The sequence below is a fragment of the Bidens hawaiensis genome, unplaced genomic scaffold, assembly GCF_021521415.1.
Source record: "Bidens hawaiensis isolate Kalapana, Puna unplaced genomic scaffold, B.hawaiensis_p1.1 tig00052402_1, whole genome shotgun sequence".
Classification (NCBI taxonomy): Eukaryota; Viridiplantae; Streptophyta; class Magnoliopsida; order Asterales; family Asteraceae; genus Bidens; species Bidens hawaiensis.
The window spans coordinates 35,503-54,772 of record NW_027499421.1 but is presented as its reverse complement, the minus strand read 5'-3'; the positions used below and the strand labels follow the sequence as shown (position 1 = coordinate 54,772).

Sequence of the window (19,270 nt, the reverse complement as noted above, 5' to 3'; positions counted from 1 at the left end):
AAGACGCTTAGAATACCTAGGTTATTTAATAAAATGAGACATTGTTATGATTATGTTTTGATTTGAACGTGTATTGTGATTTGTTGAACTTGTGTACTTGGCAATATAATGAATTAATGTTATTATGGTCACTTAATAGTGCCACGTGTGTTTGAGCAATCTGTACGTCACACTCGGGCGTTTCCGCTTAAGCCGGGTTGTTACATTATGCCATTTACCTCGTGTTCACACTTGATTTCCCCTTAAACTAATCTCAACCCTCCATGTTCAAAATCGATGGACAAAATCACTTCTTATCCTTCCTACAAAAACTATACTTTTTATTATAACTTAACCCCACTAATTAACAAATAAAAGTAAGATAACAAACTCTCACTTAGCTCAAATACTAAATAAACTTTGCCCACTAGATATAAACCTAACAATTAAAGTTGTACCTGATACCAAAGATACTAAATTTAAACTCCCTGATAACTTGAACAGCAAGAAACATCAAAAATGAAGAAAGGTTAACAGTAACACAGGCCTTACCTTTCTGGCAAACAAGTTTATATAAGATCAGCAACATTTGAAGGCAACTCCTCAACAACCACATTATAAAACTTCTGAAAATCCGTAAGCATTCGTCCATCATCCGACGCCACAAAGTTATTCGCAACACCTTTTCTACCAAACCTCTCGCCTTGTCCAATATGGGTCAGACGGATTAAAGGCTTGTAAATGAACCAAACAAACACGAATGTAAAGCAACATGGGCGATTTTTTGAACAAGAATGAAACACGTTCATGTTTATTAAATCGTTTGTTTAGCTTTAACCGAACAAATACCGAAAACGAACAATTAAACTTGTCTGTGATCGTTCATTAAGAAAATAAGCATGCTTGTGTTCGTTTGTTAACAGTATAAACGAACGTTTCACATAAGTAAACAAGTGGAAACCGGAAACATAACTTAACATAGATTAAAGAACTTAAGTGAGTTAAAAACAAGTTAAAAGTAATGTGAAGAACAATGTATTAGGCATACAAAGTTATTAAAACTAAACTAAGTTGTAATTGACCAAAAAAATAGTGTAATAAATATATTAACAAAAGTAAACGAACAAACTTAAACAAAAGAAAAGTAATGAACGTAAACAAACAAAAATGAACGAACGAGAAATGCGATCATTTTAGTTTGTTTAGCAAAAAGAGTTAACAAACGTAAACGAACGAACTTAAACAAAAGTAAAGTAGTGAATGTGAACAAACAAAAATGAACGAACGAGAAATGTGCTCATTTTCCTTCGTTTAACTAAATAGGTCAACTCAGGTCAAACGGATGAACGTCAACATAAAAGTTTTGATAACAGACCTGATCCTTGAAACCTCTAGAAAGCAATTCATCAGCTTCATCTAACACAAACATTTTTATATAATCCGAACGCAACAATTGTCTCCTAAGCATGTCAAACACACGCCCAGGTGTACCAACAACGACGTGGACCCCGGTCGAGAGTATACGTTGGTCCCACCAACACAAGCATGTACCTTAACACCAAGATAGTCCCCGAGGGCCCACATGACCTTCTTGATTTGCTGTGCAAGTTCACGAGTCGGGGCTAAAACTAAAGCTTGGCATTCCGTAACTTTGTAGTCAAGTTGCTGAAGAATACCGAGCAAAAAGTTGCAGTTTTCCCGGTTCCAGATTGAGCTTGTTGAATCACATCTAAACCTTTTGCGAATGGAGCGATTCCCCTTTGTTGAATTGCAGACGGTTTCTCAAAACCTAAAGTGACAAAACTCGCGTAAAAATCAATGTTGTAAAAGTAAGTTTACAAGGCTGAGTACTCGGTAGAAGGTATGTCGCCGAGGCGAGTTTCTTTAACTTCACCTAGTTACTAAGAATCCATCAAATGTGGTAAACATCAGCCAGAATCATGTCTAGTCGGTGAAATTGAACGGATTTTAACTTAAGAAAGTTAACATAATTCGTACATCTATAATATTAAAGAACAAATATCATTTTTTCAATTAATGATTGAAAATTTTTAGAATAATTTATTATTTAAAAATGTATTTATCTTATATATATTGGATATTCACCTATTTTGTTATAAATATTAGTAAACTTATGACATTTGACATGTATATAATATCAAAAAATTAATTTTCTTTCTATTTACCATGTCCAAGTACACCCAACCTAGGGTCGTCTGGTGTTTTTTGCAACCTTGGTAAAAATAACAGAAATTTACATAAAAGCAGACAATATTTCAAAATAAGATTTACCATAAGCATAGATGCCTCTTAAAGAGGTTTTCTTGCAAACTCTTGGCATCAAAACTGTTGTAAACCTCATCATATGATGTAAAGAAGTCTTGTCCATCGGATGAAAGCCTGCATAATTAATATAAAACCATCATTAGCATGTGTAACACAAGCAAAATTACGAGTTAATTTTAGAAAAATAAATTTGAAGAAAACTTACAACTGGTTCATTTTCGAATCAAAATGTCCAACATCAAGCTGATTACCGTCAGAAGCCATGACTGCATAATTTTAAAAAACAATTATTATTAAGCAACAGAAAGCAAAGATCAAATGATCTGCAATCAAATGCTTGTGTAGTTGTCTATTAAACCATATAATATATATGTTAATTGTACTGATTACTTTCAGAAGTAGGGGTGCAAACAAGCCGAGTTGCTTGCTAGCTACCATAGAACGGATCGATAAAAAGTTCAAAACGAGCTTGGCCTTTTAGGCTGATCAAACTGAGCCCGAGCCTCAAATAAACCTCATTTAGTTATCGAGTCATAGTTAGACCCTTGTATGGGAAGCTCGTTTAGGCTCATCAAGCTTTGCGAGCTACCCAAGAATGAACGGATAAAAAGCTCAAACGATCCGAGCCTTTTTGGGCTCGAGCCAAGCCCAAGGCTCAAGTAAAGCTTGTTTAGTTATCTGGTATTGTATCAGAAGCGTATTTAGGCACGTCAAGGCCTCAGGAGCCTTGTGTATTTTATGAGTTTTCCAAATTTGGACTTCTATGTACTAATTTCACACTTTGCTAGTTTTGGCTTGTCCGGCGGTCCGCTCGTATAAGGTATTACACAAGCTCGAGCCAAGCTTAGGCTCGTTTCTCAAAATATGTAAAAAATAATTTAAAACGTATAAAATTTAATCACAGAATAAATGAGTCGAGCTTAAGAAAACGACTCCCGAGTCATGCTCAACTCATTTACATCCCTAGTTTTAAATAAACGAGCCAAGCCCGAGCCTGAGAAAAAGACACAGCAAGCCGAGCTGGAGCTTTAGAAAAATAGCTAGAAACGAGCCGACGTCGAGCCTAGTCAAGCTCAGGTTAGACTCATTTACATCCCTAGTTTTAAACAAATCGAGTTGGAGCTTTAGAAAAAGAGCTAGAAACGAGCTGACATCAAGCCTAATCGAGCTCAGGCTCAACTCATTTACATCCCTATTTTTAAACGAGCCAAACCTGAGCTTGAGAAAACGGCACACGAGCCGAGCTATAACTTTTGAAAAAGAGCTAGAAACTAAGACGACCTTAGGTTTTTAACAAGCCAAGCCTGAACTTTGAAAAAAAAGGCTCAAAAGGAGCCGACCTCGAGCCTAGTCGAGCTCTGCTTAAACTCGTTTACATCCGTTGTTTTCTGGTTAGACTCGTTTACATCCGTAGTTTTGAGCCTGACCATTAAAAAAAAAGCTCAAAACGAGCCAAGCTCAAGCCAAATGGAGCCCGGGCTTGAGTCGTTTGCACTCCTAATCTTCTGATTATTAATAAGAAGCCATACAATTAGAACTAACCAATCACCAAAATATATATAATACATTAACCCTAATTAATTATTATTATTTTCTAGTACTATACTTTACTAACTAAATATATATAAATAAATGCGTGTAAATAATATATAGGGTTTGGATCAAATACAAATAAAATTAACGTGCTAAACATGAGAATCAAGTAGAGTAATTATATATACAATTAGAGTAATTATGTAATTACATCATAGAGTAATTACGTAATTACTTTATGGTGTAATTGCATAATTACTATACTTGAATCTCATGTTTAGCACGTTAATTCCATTTGTACGTTAACCCTCCTCATAATATATAAACTAAAAAAGACACGAAATTGTAGCATTCGTTGCGGCAAATAAAGAGAACGAGTGATATATTAAAGTTGAGGAATATCGAATATACATTGTGAAATTGATGAGATTGATCTCAAGTCTTTTTTTAGGGTTTCGTGGACTTCGAATGGTTTGCTGAGGAAGAGGAAATAGTAATTATATATATATATATATATATATATATATATATATGTTTGAATCAAATATAAATTAAATTAATGTGCTAGCTGTGAAAATCAAATAGTATAATTACATATATAAATAGTGTAATTATGAAATTACATTATTGTGTAATTGCACAATGACACTATAAATACACCATTTTGTATATATAATTGCACTACTACTTGGTTCTCACAGTTAACAAACTAATTTAATTTGTACGTTAACTTTCCCCTATAATTATATAGTTGAGGCGTTAAAATAAAATCTATTATTATTATTTTTTATATATCAAGCATGTCTAAAAAATCTATCAAAATAAAGTGGCTTACCTAAGATTTTTCTTAGAGTAGGATTATGGATCCGCACTTTGTGATGGGACCGTTAAATCAAACAAAAAAAACATACGTAAAAACGTTAAATCACGAACGCGATGGGAGTTGACGCGAAGTTAGTTTGTATCTGGTTACGACATCGAAACCAAACAAAGAAATAAACCCGTCAATGCCAATATACAACAAATTATCATATGTAGAAAAAAAGGCCGGTACATTACAGTTGCAAACCAACACAATTCGGTTAGTATCAGCGGTACCAACACAAATTCGTAAGCAAAAAAATATTTTAAAGGTGAGGTATCAAATGTTGAAACGTGGATTTAAAACCAAGCGACGATGATATATTTTTTAATCATAAAAAAGGTTTCGGTTATTGTAAAGACAAACTATAAAAAAATATGAAAACAATGTTTAATAAAATCATTTAACCGACAAATAAAACATGTAAATCCGACACTTGCCCGAGTTTAGTGTTATCAATATAGTTTGTTAAATATTAGAGTTAATTGTAAATACAGTCCCTGTGGTGGAACCCCAAACACAGGCTGCAACCCCGTGGTGCCATTTTTACATATTTGGGCCCTGTGGTGGTCATTTTATTTCACTGTTGGTCCACCAGCAATGTCACACCCCAATCTAAGGCTGAAATGCCGAGGTGCGAACCGTTGGTTCATAGCTCACAAGGTACTATCATAATATATAAAATATGACATTATCTATTAATTCATTTATTTCAAATTTCAATTCAAGTGCACAAGTTTTGAAACACGACAATTATAATCCAAAACAAATAAATAATCCATAACAAAATAATAATACAACTATTTCTTGATTTTATTGTCTAAGGTCTTTCTATGTGTTCTTCACCTTAGCTTCAAATCAACTGCTAGCTTGCATATGCGTAGAAAATAAACAGAGATTTGTAACAACAATTTTGAGTGAGATGATCATCAGTTTCGACACTAATAATAATATATATAATAAATAATAAATGATAAATGATAATTACGCAAACAAAATAATGTGAGTAATAATCAATCAAACTGTGAGTTAATAATGTGTTAGTTGACTGCTACCTTGCGAATTGAGCATTGGCTACTATGACTAGCATACAAATATGATTGTCGATTGACCATCACCATGCAAATCGGGCTTTGGCTACTAAGACGGTTTATGATCATACTTACTGTGATATATCATGATGGACCTCTCCGAATGTGATAAAACAAACACTTAAACAAATAGCAAGTAGCATTTAATTGAAATACACACAATATTTAGGTATGCGAGTTTGTGTATATATATGATATAAAAATATGAATTAAATACGCATATGTCCCCAAAACGTTTGAAAACAGTAAAATAAAAGAGGAATGATATCTCACTTTATTGCTTATGCGAGTGTGCGAGAAATAAGAATAAAAACACGATTAAACGAACGAAACGTCCTTTAACGTGCTGACTAAGATAAACCGAACATACCTGAGACTTAGAGATAATAAACTATGATTAAAACCGAGAACATATCCGCTGGAATAGATCCAAACGGATGTCTAGAACTCCGGTTATGAGATAATTAACGTTTAAGCGAGCTGGTACTGACAAGAATCCAAGCAGCGAGTCAGAAGTCGGATTTTGGTCAGTAGTGTTAAATTCATGAAACAAAAATAAAAGTCTTATGCACCGAAAGTCGGTTACGACCAGAAGTGTTAGAAAATGACTGGTCAAATTTGTTGATTAATATATGCCCTTAAACGGGTCGGAGTCAAATTGACTTGTCAATTCCCCTCAATCTTAGAAATTGATTGAGGTTTATCGACTAATGAGTAATAATGTACAACTTATCAGTACACAACTTACCCGGAAAATGCTTGAATCAATGGGAAACGGAAGTCAAACGTCAGAAAAATAGCAAAGTCAACACGAGCACTAATATCCTTGAGTAAAATAGCAAAAACGAAGGAGAAATCGAGTGTATGATGAAAGTGATGGCTGAGAGTTAATACTTTAGTAAAATTCTAGGGTTTGGAGGTGTGGTTTGTTTAAATAACAGTAGTTCAACTTGTAGAACAAGAAATCGACTCGTTTAGGAAAACGAATAATATAGTGATGATAAAGTCGGGTCTTATGATCTCCACAATCTTGAACAAATCACAAGGAATGAACCTAGACACTTTATAATAGCATATTAGTTAATTTGTAGCTCAATTTTTGTGATTTAGGGTCGTTTAAGGAAAGATTTAGCATTAAACAAGAATCATGAACGATTTTGACTGAACAGACCTTCCTTCGCACCGTGTGAAGGATTCAAGGCCCTTTTTTAGTGCCGCGCGAAGGGGGCGTTTTTAAAAGCTTTTCATTTTTGGCAGTTTTAGTCCCTGAAGTTCCAAAAATGCATTTTAGGCGATTTTAAGAGTTTCTAAGGGCTATTTGGCATATTTAAAAGTTACAACCTTATAAACTAATTAAACACAATTAATTACTAATAAATCCATGATTTTATTGATATGAAAGATCCAAATTGCGTTCCCGAATTGGGTAAACAAATACGAATACGAAAAATCCAAAATGCTACAAGCAAGTCACAACGTTAGTGCTTCTGTGAAAAGACATTAATGCCCTTGCAATTTGCAACTGGGTAGTTTTTAAATGAATGTAATTTTGGACCCTCGTTTTGTTTAACGATTTCCCTCAAAAAATAATAACAAAACCGTCTGCAATGGGTTTCAAACCCGTGTTTAGCCGCACTAGGTAAAACACTTGCAACCAACTGGAGTAAAATGATTATTGTTAAAACTTTGATTATATTTATTGAAATACACACGTATTTCAATCGTATCCACCATCTGTAGAACATCTACGCCGATCCCGGTCACTAACATCTGCACAGCGACCCCAATCTCCTACCTCGATCCCCCTAGCCTTCACACACCCCTCTAATTCCTTCATCACTTCCTCTTTCTCCTTCACTGTTCCTGCCATCTGTTTCGATAACAACCGGAACCGGAGGATTGTTGTCTTCTTATTTCACGTCGCTCAATACGGCGTCGTTATGGTCTCCATAGGCAATAGATTAAAATATTGGGGATTAAACTATGATAGAATGTGATGATTTGTTAGTGGTTAGGGTTTAACTATTTACTTTAAGTAATAATAATATTGGGGATTACGAAGTGGAAGAATGGTGGTGGTGGCCGACATCTTTCGTGAAGGTGGTGCTCTTTTATGGTTGCCGAAGAATGGTGGTGGTGGTCTTTGATGGTTGCTGGAGAATGGTGGTGGTGGTCTTTGATGTTCATAGGTTTCCAATATTGTCGTGCTGTTGTCTCTCTTTGTTCCCTTACTGCATTCAAAATCAAAAATTTAATTCAAAAATCAAATCTTTAAATCAAAATCGAAACTTTAAATTGAAATTGGGATTAAGGTGTAACATCTCCAAATTTTTGGGCCAAAAATTTCAGCTACAAAATTCAAATGAGTTAAAATGCAAATTCTGGATTTCAAGAACCATCGCGCTACGTGATGGACCAGAAAGCAATCCATCATGATATGTGATAGGTATCTCACCATATCCTAGAAATGGGTGTCGTGCTACGCGACCGCCTGAGCTTAAGGGTCATTATGATATGTGATGACCAGATTAAGCAATCATGATACGTGTCCAACCACGTGGCAGATCTACGTGTAGAGTCATCAAGGCTAGTGGGCAGCGTCGCGTTACGCGACGGCTAGCCCTAGCATCCGTTGAAATACGTGATTAAAATATCCATAGGCGGTGTGATAGGTTCATTGCACTAAGAAATGGGTCATAAAATTTCCCTATAAAAGGAGGCCACGGGGTGAAACCCCATTCTTCCCAAACACATTTTACAATATACACACTTAAAATCGAAGTACGTGCGCCATCCCGACAATCCTATTCGTTCATTTTTTCAAAGTACGTGCAAGTAATAGAAGTTCTGTCGGTTTATTCCTTCCAAATACTCGAAGATAAGTAGGAGTGTTGCTCGCGTAAAGCCTAGGTATTTCTTATAAAGTTATCATACAAGGTAGGAGTTCTGTCCAATTATTTTATTATATTTGACTTTGACCCTAGTCGTGGATATAGCCCATAACTTGATCAGATAATAAGTGAAATATAGTTTTTATAAGACAAGGGTATAGTTAAAATATTATTATTTCTTTATAATATAAAGTTTTTATAATGTTTCTTCTTGAAGAAGAAATTCGGTATATACGTTTCTTTATGAATATGAAGCGTAGCAAATGATTGGTAAATAAAAAGGGGACTAAAGGTCCATATATTTTGTAAAGAAATGATTACCAAGGTAAAGGTTATGCAAAAAGGACTAAAGGTCTAAAGCTAGAAAGTTGATCTAGTTTTTTATAAAAGGTTATTGTCGTACTATATGTCCAAGGTAATAAGGAAGCATAAATCAGTGAGATGCACTGACCAAAACAAATGTGAATACGTCTAAACTCTTTACAAGCGTGAATATGCTCAAACTTTTATAACTATTTAATCGATTCTTACACATGTTACTTGGGAGTATGTATCCCTAAAACTTTATAAACAAAGGTAGTCACTGGCCCTCAGGATATCGTATACGTTTGTCTGAATCCTTTCACATGTGGGTAGACGGTGGGGACACCTCACCACGCCTGGTTATTCCTCCATCACGTTGGGCCGGACCTAAGTAATGTTCGAGTGTGGATTAATCTTGTGTATATTGGTAGTTTCTAAGTACTCTAATGTTGCGTTGCTTTCTGAGCGGTTTCAAGTTGAATTGGAGTTTTAATAGTAGTTTAGACTTTCAGAACTTAGTTATTTCCTATGCCACGATGGGCCGGATCATAAGATACCTGAGGGAGTAATTAAGTAAACAAATTATTTTAGTGTCAGTGTGTTCATCAGCATGTGTTGCTGACATATTTTATAAATTGTTTTACAGGTAATGAGTAAAAGGTGTTTGGAGATGACGAATAGCCGTTAGACGATCTGATTGATCGGATGAAGTTTTTGTTTAAATATGTATATTATGGTTTTATAATTTTACACACTTTTGTAACAGCTAACGGGTGTTTAATTCCCGAATTTTTAAATATATTAATATATTAATCAAGACTTCCACTTTACAACCTTAAACTATGATATATTTACAAAACATATATCAACTATTTGTAACACTCCTAGGCCCTAAGTTGGGGTGTGACGTAGGGTTACTTAAGAGTCAGATGATTTCGCTTGATTACTCATAGTTCTTGATTGTAGATCGATCGATGGATTGATGAATAAATTTGGGGATTTGTTTTGTGAGGGAGAATGTGAGGGTTTGGGTAACGAGGATGAGTGACTATACAGAGAGACTAGAATCCTTTCTTGTTATGAAAGAAATCCTTTTTAAAACGACGATGACGACGGCGATTATTATTATTATTATTATTATTATTATTATTATTAGGTTTAAGGATGAAAAGATAAATCTGCCCTCTATTTAGATGGACAAAACTAACAAAGAACCCAAAGTGAAATAAAAAAACCATCACAGGGCCCATATCTGCTAAACTGGCACCGCCGAGTTGCAACCTGCGTTTGGGTTTCCACCACAAGGACCATATTTTCAATTAACACTTAGAATTATAAAGTAAAATAAAGGGAATAAAAACAATTATTTTTATTTGTATGCTAGTGATTTAGTAGTTGTAACTAATAAAATATGAGCAAATTTAATAGTAAAATTGAATAGTAGCTTTGTGAGAAGGAGTGAATCTCCTTTTTAATATATATATATACACACACATACATACATACATATATTAACGGGTCCTGTTTTTTCCGTGTTTAAATTTTGGCATGTTGGATTAATAATTCTAATTAAAGGCTATCGTTTGATAATAATTCCAATATAGTTTATCGTTACTGGTGGTCTCAAGTTTAAAAAAATTGACTCTTTGTGGTCCTCATTAAAAAAACTTAATGGTGTTAACTTTTTTTCCGAATTTCAAACTGATTTTTAGGACTTTTGATCAGAAGGATGATATGTAACATTCGTGAAGGTTCGACTCGATTAAAACTAGTTATGATTCGAGTGGAGGTTCGAATCGATTACTTGGTGACTCGACTTGATTAGCTAAAAACCCAACTCGATTGAGACACGATTCGACTTGTTTGAACTTAGCTCAATATCATGGATAGTCAGTTTTCTGATGAGATTTTAATGAAGCCTTATTAATGAAAATAAAAGTTTTCCAAGCTGACATGACAGCTCGACCCCAGCCAGGGGCTCTGCCCTTTGGAACCCTGCTAGGGGTTGCTGCCCCCGGACCTTTGTTCGTTGAGGGTTTCACTAACCTAGAAATGTGGGATAGTTAGAATTAGATAATCAATACTTATCATTCTTAAACAGTTAGCCGTGCCCAGGTGAAGAGAGGTATCACCATTAACTCCGAGAGAAATCGGTTTCTGATGAGTTTCTAGCCCCTTTTCTCTGTTATGCTTTCAGGGCTGTGTGCATACTCCTATGTGTTTAGTTAATACACTTACCTTAAGTGGTAAGTGTATGCTATATGATTATTTACGAATGATATCTGAATGATATAGAAAGAGTTCATCATTGGTAAGTGGTAAGTCTAGCATTCTGAGAGGTCCATCATTGATTCTATCATAATTCATTGGTACCGTATTAGTAGCTAAAGAGCGATTCGCAATGCAATGGCCAATCCACACCATTTTGTATTTCTTTCGTCTTAGTAGCCAAAGCCCAATTCGCAAGGCAATGGTCAAACGACACCAATTATTTGCTCAGTATTTAATTGTTGATACTCACAATATTGATTGCAGTTTTTATTATATGTTATAGTTAGTGTCAAAACTCAAAACTGGTAATTACTTTCTCAACATGTGTTGTTGATAAACCTATTTTTACGCATATTGAAGGATGTTTATCTTGGATGGTTGAAGTTGAACTTAGTTTATTTGGGCTTTATGATATTATAGTAAACAAGAGTATTTGATTTAGTCGGTTATTTGTAATTTCTTTTGAATACCGTGTACTTGTTTTAAATTTAAGAAAATAATTAGATATTGTAACTAATATTGTATGTTAGTGCCTTGTGAGCTGTGAACCAACAGTTTGCGCTCCGACATTTCCGCCATAGGTTGGAGTGTGACAGATTGGTATTAGAACTGAAGTCTATAAGGTAGGGCATTAGAAATTGCCTAGTAGCATGCTTAGGACCCTATACGTGCTTATGTGTGGCCTTATATGTTTATTTAATCATGCACACGCACACACAAACTCTGAGGCTACGCCTCACTCTCAAAATATTTTCTCTCTTACATTTTTATAAAAACCCTAGATTTTTATTATTCTTTTTTTTATGGGAAATTCCTTAAGAATTCCTTTATTTTGTTTTTACTCATTCACCTTAAAGCAAGGGAGTATGACAAGTTCTCGTAGTAACTGGAAGGGGAAGAGAACTGTGAGTCGTGTCTTGGCAAAATGATTCCGAGAATCAAAGGGGAAGATGATATTCCCTTCCTGGAGGATAACCTGACCACAACAGTCAATCTTACTGGCCAAAGCGAAACAAATGTCATACGACCGGAACTTTAAGTGGTCAACATAACCAATGTGACGGTTACCTTCCTTAAATTATCAAACCGAATTCACGGTGATTTTATGGATAAATTCAGAAATTCCAAATTATTTAATTATTATTATCATTTTTAAATGTTTAGTAGGGGATCCATGGATACCCCAACTATTCATTTTCTCAACTCGTTTTGATTATGATATTTTGTTGGAGCGTTACCATCCGTGGTGATTCACAAGATGCTCCAACTACCCATATTTGATTTCGTTAATTCGTTATTTACTTGGATCAACTAAAATGCCATGGAGCGCTCATGGGATGTCCAACTCAGTTGTTTTGATAATTCCTTAATCTGTTGGACCATTTAAAATGCCATAGAACGCTTTTGGGAGGCTCAACTCACAAATTGATGTTATGTTATTTCAATTGGGCCATTTAAAATACCATGGAATGCTCATGGGAGTCCCAAGTCGCAAATTTTATGTTGCCTTATTTAGTTGGAACAATAAAATGTCATGGAAGGCTCATGGAAAGCCCAACTTATCGAAGAAAATTCGTTTATTGATTTATTCACTTGATTTTATTTAATCAAAATTTCAGGATTTGATTTATTCACTTTACTTTAATCAAAGTATTTTAATTCCCATGATCCGACACAATCCTTCAATTATAAAGACACAGTTATCACAAGTTTTAAACATTTATCATTCTGTTATACTATTTAAATGGTTTTCACTCGTTCATTTTATTTTTCAAACTGTCAGACACGTTTCAATTTTTACCCTCAACTTTAATAATTAACAATTGAGTACTTCATGTTTTTGTTTGTGGGCAATTTCATAGAATAGTAACCAACTTTCAAAAGTGTTCCAATTAGGTCACTCAACTTTAAAAAGTGTTCCAATTAGGCCACTCAACTTTCGTGTTTGATTAAATTAAAAGTTTTAACATATTTTTTTAGCCAATTTCTTTTTTGATTCATATAGGAAATCTTTTTATCTTTTTTTTTTGAAGTTGATTTTGTGTGGCGACGTGAATTTTATTTTATTTTTTTAAATTTTAATATAATTAACGTTTTTTTTAAAATTTTTAAATTTAACTACATATATTGCAAATTCCGACACCCACATTGTATCATCCATTTCTTTCTTGACGCACACAAAAATCGGTGAGACTTGATTTGAAGATTTAGTGACCCGATTTGAGGAAAATATGCATCAGTGACCTAATTAGAACACTTTTAAAAGTTGGTTACTATTCTATGAGATTTTCCCTTTTGTTAATCTCGTGTTACTTCTCATGTTTCACAGCTTACCTTCCATCTTGTAGGTCTTTATTGTTGAAATTCAATTATTGGAATTTTATTATTAAATTGAATTTTCCATCATTTAAATTTATTTTCCGCTATTAAATTAAATTTTCCATTACTCAATTTAATTTTTATAATTAAATTTTGATGATGACTTTGATAGGTTGTTGGAATAGTCATGGTGATACATGCATTTCTAACATTACGTTTTCTTTTATATTATTTTATTATATTATTTCACATCCCATTTTCATTTTCAATATTAATTTAATATTCGTTATTTATTTAAACTTCCATGATAAATCATGTAATTCAATTTACTTATTTCATATTATTTATAACGATTTTGTAGATATAGGAAGATTCCTCGTAATTTGTGGATACTCCAATGAACCACCGTATATTGTATATAATTTTGAAGTGTTAATTGGAATAGGACTATCTCGGTGATTTGAGAATATCCTTCCCAATTTAATCTATTAACAAGTTGTTTGAATACATAAATTTTCATATTTCCATCAATGTTTCAATTACTATTTACTACTTATTTTAACCTTGTAATTTGAATTTATCATATCTCAAATTCACAATTGCAATTCTACAATTTTATATCAATTTCTCTCTAAATTTCATAAGTTCCTAATCTAATCAAACTCGATTTATCAAAATCTTCATTTAACCTTGTTCAAATCTATACTCTTGATCTTAAGAATTTCATTTCTAATATCTACAATATGTAAAGGTTTCACATGTTATTTCTCATTTTAAGATTTGTTGTTTAAAATTGTTAATTAAATCATTCACTTAATTTTGTTGTTGATATTTTTTACAAATCTTGTTTGCTATTTTTATTTGTTAAGTTCACAAAAGTTCGTTGGTTACCTTACATTCCTATTCTCGTTCATCACGATCAATCTTGTCGTAATTTCATTCAAAAATTTATCCCGCCTTTAAGGGTTTCGTTTACTTTCAATTTTAAGATGTTAAAATTTTTTTCATTATTTTCGTTAATCAAACTCGAAAATTCACCTCATTTTTTTTTATTTAAAACATTTCATACATTTATGATCTTCTGAGTTTACCATTAAGATTAATTAAAACTTTTAAAATCTCAATAAGTTATGTTTTTAAAATGTTTTGTAACCCACACGATGGTATTAATTATGTGGACCATCCGACGATCTAAGTAATTATGGAGTAGGGATGAGCAAAAATCGGTATGGTACCGATTGGTACCGGTACCGAAATAGGTACCCATTAGGTACCGAATCGGTACCAAGATTTTGAGTTTTCTGGACCGGTATGGTACCGGTATTTCCTGAATTTTACCTTAAATATCGTTACCATCCTGGTAATGTACCGGTACCGAACCGAACATTTCGATACCGGCACCAAAAATTTGCGATATTCGAGATCGGGATTTTCGGTACCGATACGGTGCCGAGCTCATCCATATTATGGATGCATACGTAACTATCCAAGTCCTTGCATGAAAATCATAGTATGCACGATTGTGTGTCATAATCTAGAACCGAAAGTGGTTTTGGATCACGGTAGAAATGTAAAGATGATAAGGACATGGTGGATACACCGATGGTATATCCTATATATAAGTGCCGTTATCGGATTTTCATTTGGAGCGCTGCTCGGACTATTCGAGATTGCATGTTATGGTAAAATTTAAAATTTTATTGGAATATTTTTCCTTAAAATTTAATTACTTCTAACAATATTTTAGTTTTTCCTTAATTTCGGGATGAAATTTGCAAAAGTAGGGAAGACTGTAACATTTGTGAATTTTAAAAATCCAAAAACCCGACCTATTTAAACTTTTGGGTAATAAATTTTATTAAAAATATTTAAAAATGTTAAATACATATTTTGGACCTATTTTAACCTTTAAAATCGCTTAAAAATGCTTAAAAACGCAATTCCGCAAAATACAGGGACCAAAACTGAAAATAATGGAAAATTCTAGCTGACAACGCCCATCGCACTACGTGATGGGGTTGCCAACCCTCCATCTTTATATGCGATCGACTAGCAGATCAACAATTTCGTTTTTGTTTTCGTTTAATGCTAGGTCCTTTCTAAACCGACCTAAAACATGAAACTTACTAACTTAGGCCCCAAGATAAGTCATATGATACTATATCATGTCCAAAATTATACCTTCGATTTTATAAATGAATTTAAGTTTTAAAAGGCTAGATTTTGTCATTTATTGTTCGATTAACTTCCTAAACGTCCCGTTTATTTATTATACTATTCGTAAACGTGTTTATGCTATTTACCTTAAAACCCTAGCCTACAAAACCCTAAATGCATCTACAACATCATCCCTCATCATCCGAAGCCATCCTTCTTTGGTGTTCATGGTGTTTTATCCAAGAATCTTTATTATACGGTTTGACTTTCAAGCTCAAGACCCTTTGACTCGTGTTTCTCATTATTCCGTAATCTTTCCGGGTAAGTTGTCTTCATGAAAAATGTTGGTTTTTATCTAACTAACAAAAGCCCTCAATCAATTTTACTGATTGATGGAGTTTTGCCAGTCAATTGCTTTCCGACCCATTTAAGGGCACAAAAGTCAATTTTAATGGTTTTTCAATTACTCTATCTTCAAGTCAAAACTAGCTTTCGGGCCAGAATACTTTTGTGTTTGTTTTGAAATTTTGAGTACTGGTTAGAACCCGACTCCCAACTCGGAGTTCGGATTTTGAACACTACTAGCTCGCTTAAAAATTAAATATTTCATAGCTTGAGTTTTACACATTCGCTTGATTTGATTCCAGCGTCTGTGTTCTTGTTTTTAATTCTAGTTTATTGTCTCAAAGTTATAGGTCAGCTCATGCCAGATAAGTTAGCACGTTACTGGCTCGGGATTCGTTTATTATAAATATTTTATTGCTTAGCTCACCGGTCATTAAGGTGTGCAATCACCTATTTTATAGGTTTTAAAACTTTTTTGGGGACTTTATGTGTATTTATTTATATTTTTATACTACATATTATCCATACTAGCAAATCATGATTATTGTGTTGTTGATCAATTAAATGCTTATTTGCTATTTGCTATTTGCTTACTTGCTTATGTGTTAAATTCTAGCATTTGGAAAGGTCAATCGTTTATTCTAGCATATGTCATTGGTACCGTCTTAGTAGCCAAAGCCCAATTCGTAAGGCAATGGTCAAACAACACCAATTATTTGCTCATTATTTAATTGTTGATACTCACAATATTGATTTGCAGTTTTTATTATATATTATAGTTAGTGTCAAAACTAGTGATTACTTAGTCAACATATGTTGTTGAGAAACCTATTTTTACGCATATTGTATGATGTTTATCTTGGATGGTTGAAGTTATCGAAAAATTTAGTTTATTTGGCTTTTAGGTTATTATAATAAACAAGGGTATTTTATTTATTTGGTATTTGTAATTTCTTTTGAATAATGTGTATTTGATTTAAATTTAATAAAATAATTAGATAGTGTTACTAAATATTGTATGTTAGAGCCTTGTGAGTTGTGAACCAACAGTTCATACACCGGCATTTCTGTCGTAGGTTTGGGCGTAACATGATATGAGTCGATTGATTTACTTAACTTGAAATAAGCTATAAATGGCTTAAATTTTGTTAACTGAAAGTTCAAACACCCGATTTAAAGCACTAATCAAGCCATTTGGAGCATCGTTAAAGCTAAGTTTTAATCAATTGACTCGTATCCTTCTTCTGATAAAAAGCCCTTAAATAGCTGGAAATTCGAAAAAAGTAATGCCGCTTAAGTTGTTTTTTTAACCCGGGGGGGGGGGGGGTTGAAAGACGTGTTTTTAAATTTGGGACCACCAATAATGATAAAATCAGTTGAGATTACTATCAGTCAATAACTTTTAGTTGAGATTATTAAAATCCAATAAACCTTATATTTTATTTACAACTAAATTTAGAATTTTCGAGTTAGTTGTCATTTGGTTTGGACTAGGACAAGAAACATAATAAAGTACAACATCATAAGAGCATTCCAAACAGCTCACTTAAAATGATTTGAGAGGGTTATGCAAATTATAAGGTAAGGTTGTGAGTGGTTGTAAGTGCAAATTATAGGGTAGAGAGAGAAATATAGTGATTTTTTGTAAATTCGAGGAAACTTTGTTTGCCCCAATTTATTTTTAATATTTGTTGAATTGGTTTGGAGTAAAGGAGAGATAATACTGTAATAATAAAGGTATAAAAATTATTATTTAATTAAATAGAAGAGAGAAGTATAGTGATTTTTAGTATATTTTAGAGATATGGATGAGAAGGTGTAGGAATGCTCTAATAAAAAGTATGATTATCACCTATTATAGACATAGGGATGAGGAGATGCCAGGAATGCACATAATAGAAATACATAAAATAAATTATTTGTGGGAAGAGGGAATAACAAAATGCTGTTCCGAAGACTACATGAAATTTTGTTTTAGGCTAAGGGGTGTGGGGGGCTCTAATGGGGGCGCGAGTGGGGGCTCCAGCCAATAATATTGTGACGTGTGGCAGAGAGAGAAACTGGATAAGATGGGTGTTGGAGCCCCCGTTGGAGCCCCTGGCCCTGGTGTGGAGGGGCTCCAGCAGGGGCTCCAGCGGATTTTTTTTTTATTTTTTTATAAATAAAAAATACCCCTTGCTATTATAATCTCCATAACCCATCCCGCCACCTTTGAAAGAAGGTTTCCGACCAATCTGCACTTTTTCCGATGAACCGATATGAAACCCAACAACAAAACAATACCCTTGATTAACCATCTTCACTCCATAACCCACCCCGCCACCTTTGAAAGAAGGTTTCCGACCAACCTGCACTTTTTCCGATGAACCGATATGAAACCCAACAACTAAACAATACCCTTGATTTACCATCTTCACTCCATAACCCACCCCGCCACCTTTGAAAGAAGGTTTCCGACCAACCTGCACTTTTTCCGATGAACCGATATGAAACCCAACAACAAAACAATACCCTTTCCGACCAACCTGCACTTTTTCCGATGAACTGGTTGTTAATCTCATATTGATCGTGTTAGTTTGATCACATAGTTACGTTCAAAATCTGTCGTAGCAGTTTTCCGACCAACCTGCACTTTTCCAACGGCTAGATCACACTTTCCCATGCACCTTTACGCCCGTCCTCACCCGCGACCCACCTTGCGCCTGCTTTGAATTTCGTGCTCGCGCCCCTCTCGCGCCCCTCTCGCGCCTGGGGGCGCGAGCGGAGGGGCTCTCGCGCCCCCACTGAAGCCCCACACCCCTCAGCCTTAGGAATACATAAACCAATTGGGATCTTGGACCCACATAGAAGAAAAAGAGAGAAATGATGTATTTTGGGGATAACCAATTTTTTGAATTTTTTTTTTCAAATCTCTGTGTTTTTTAATGTGCGTAACTTTTCTATACAACACTATTTAAAAAGAAATAAATTACAGCAAAAAATCAAGAATTTTTATTTATAAATTGAGTGCCATATTTCTATATAAATATCACGGTTAGAAATAAAAAATATGGGTTTTTCTATTTTGTACAACATTTTACTATATTTTTATGCAATATTTTTGTGCTGCATTTTTTTTTATAAAATTCCTTTTGGCTAAAATTTTGTACCAGATACTTTATGCGGGATATTTTGTACTTAATTTTTTGTTTTAAAAATTTTTGTACTAGATTATTTATGTTTGGATTTTTTTA

At 33.9% G+C, this 19,270-nt stretch overlaps 1 pseudogene; it reads right to left on the bottom strand.

Moving 5' to 3' along the window:
• Window positions 1–548: 548 nt before the first annotated feature.
• Window positions 549–2,529, bottom strand: LOC143599589 (eukaryotic initiation factor 4A-8-like; annotated as a pseudogene).
• Window positions 2,530–19,270: the final 16,741 nt, after the last annotated feature.